This window comes from Canis aureus, chromosome X, assembly GCF_053574225.1.
Source record: "Canis aureus isolate CA01 chromosome X, VMU_Caureus_v.1.0, whole genome shotgun sequence".
NCBI lineage: Eukaryota > Metazoa > Chordata > Mammalia > Carnivora > Canidae > Canis > Canis aureus.
In genome coordinates this window covers 103,858,489-103,860,645 of record NC_135649.1, presented here as the reverse complement: position 1 = coordinate 103,860,645, position 2,157 = coordinate 103,858,489, and the positions used below count along the sequence as shown (strand labels likewise).

The 2,157-nt window shown below is 39.8% G+C and overlaps 1 pseudogene; it reads right to left on the bottom strand.

The window, feature by feature from the left end:
- Positions 1-640: 640 nt before the first annotated feature.
- On the bottom strand, positions 641-1,084 carry LOC144308562 (cytochrome c oxidase subunit 6A1, mitochondrial pseudogene; annotated as a pseudogene).
- Positions 1,085-2,157: the final 1,073 nt, after the last annotated feature.

Sequence of the window (2,157 nt, the reverse complement as noted above, 5' to 3'; positions counted from 1 at the left end):
AAGATTTAATTCATTTATTTGAGAGAGATATTGAGAGAGAGAGAGAGAGAGAGAGAGAGAACACAGGTAGGCAGAGCAGCAGGCAGAGGGAGAGGAAGAAGCAGACTCCCTGTAGAGAAGAGAGCCTGATGAGAGGCTCAATTCCAGGACCCCAGGATCATGACCCGAACTGAAGGCAGACGCTCAATTCACTGAGCCACCCAGGTACCCAGATACTTGCTTTTTTAATTCTGATTTTTTTCTTGAGTGTAGAGTGGCAGTTTCTGGAAGCTGTATGACATATATGACTGTATGCAGAAGCAGATATATGAAACAGTTGTCTCCTATTAAGTCAGACAATAAAGAGACTTGCAAAAATATAAAACAACGCCATTTGTCTCATTATTTTTTGTTTTGGCAAATATGGCTATTTTTTTGCAAAACATGTTATTTACATTAATGTGTAATAGGTCTATTGTTATTTTTATGTGAATTAATATTTTAAAATTCTCAGTTGTCATTTCTAATATGGTAAATATCAATAGATATAAGCCATATAAATAAAAGCTCTCTGGGGTTTTCAATAATTTTTTTTTCATGGACCAATCTAAGTTATTTATTTAAGCCATCTCCTGCCATAAGCAAAGGGATGGAGGATCAGTATACTGCTCATCAAAGTAAGGACGGTGAGCTTAAGGTCCCATTTACTTTTCTGGTCCGTGTGCAGAGTCATGGTCCAAACCAATCCTACGGGTGGTGGTCCAGGTTCTTTTTATTCATCTTCATATCTGGTTGGAAGTGGATTCACGTGAGAGTTATGGAATAGAGTATGATTACCGTCTCCCCAGGAAAAGGGCTTGGACCTGATGTGGAGATGGGGGTAGGCAATGAACTCAAGTCTTCCGTGCTCTCCATGATGGGACTTCAGGAAGCCGTTCAGCATGCTCAGTCCCACGCCGGGGAGCACTATGAAGTGGGTGAGGGCCTTCCATATGCGAGCTGAGCCCTCCTTGCTGTGGGCACCGCTCAACATGGACTGCCCCAGCTGTGCCCTGGACTGACCTAGCAGCCCAGAGAGCTGGAACACAGCTGCCACCACCGCCATTTTCGACCTGGACCAGGTTTTCAATAATTTTTAAGAGTGTAAGGAGTCTTGGGGCACCTCAATGGTTCAGTCAGTTAGGTGTCCAACTTTTCATCCCAGCTCAGGTCTTGATCTCAGGGTCATGGGTTCAGGCCCCGCATTGAGCTCCACGTTGGGTTTGGAGCCTATTTAGAAAAATAAAAGAAAAAAAATAAAAGAGGGTAAGGGGTCATGAAACTAAAAAGTTTGAGAATCGCTGCTTTACAAACCTACACATGGCCCATTGTTAAAAAGAACATAAAAGAAATATTGTAAAAGGTCAGAAATCAACTAATGCGGAGCCTGAGGATTTTTTTCATAATGTGGCAATAACACATTTAAATTTCACAATTATGTGCTTTACAAAGACTTATTGGTATGATGTTACACATTTTCTGTCATACGAGTCTGTTTGAATTTAGCAATTCAGGGCTAATTGCCATTGCCCTTTGTATTTGATCATTGTCATGTGGGTGAGCATTTCTTCATTAGCCACTTAAATAGACTATTTAACCATTGTTATACAGGTGAAGTTAGTGGCATTTACCATTTGCTCTGTTTTCCCCATGGTTTTTGGTTGTGGAAGATAAACAGTATTTGGTGAATTGTGTAGTGCAATTATCTATGATCATCTGAAATTCATAACTACTGTGTATTTGTTAATTAACTTAAAAAGGTGGTCGTTTCAAAAAAATAATTGTTAATGCTGTTGATGAAACTGCAAAAATTTGACATTTGCGCTGGCTCTCCATAATTCTTTATAATTATGTTTCCTTTACCCCAATCTTATATATTTTTGTTCTTCCTATTCTTCAGAGAGGACTATATCCAGTCATGACTAATTTAAATGGGAGTGTGGAACATTTAGAGAGAAATTTTATAGAAGAAAAGCTGAAATTAATTGAGTCTGTTTAGCCTGCAGAAGAGGACTTACCAGCAGTCCTAAGCATAGAGAGCCTTATTTTGCAGAGGATGGAAACCAGCTGTCTTTCAACTCCAGGACACTGGAATCTGAGGACACGGTGTTACAGTGTAATCAGAGGGATTTAGTGAAG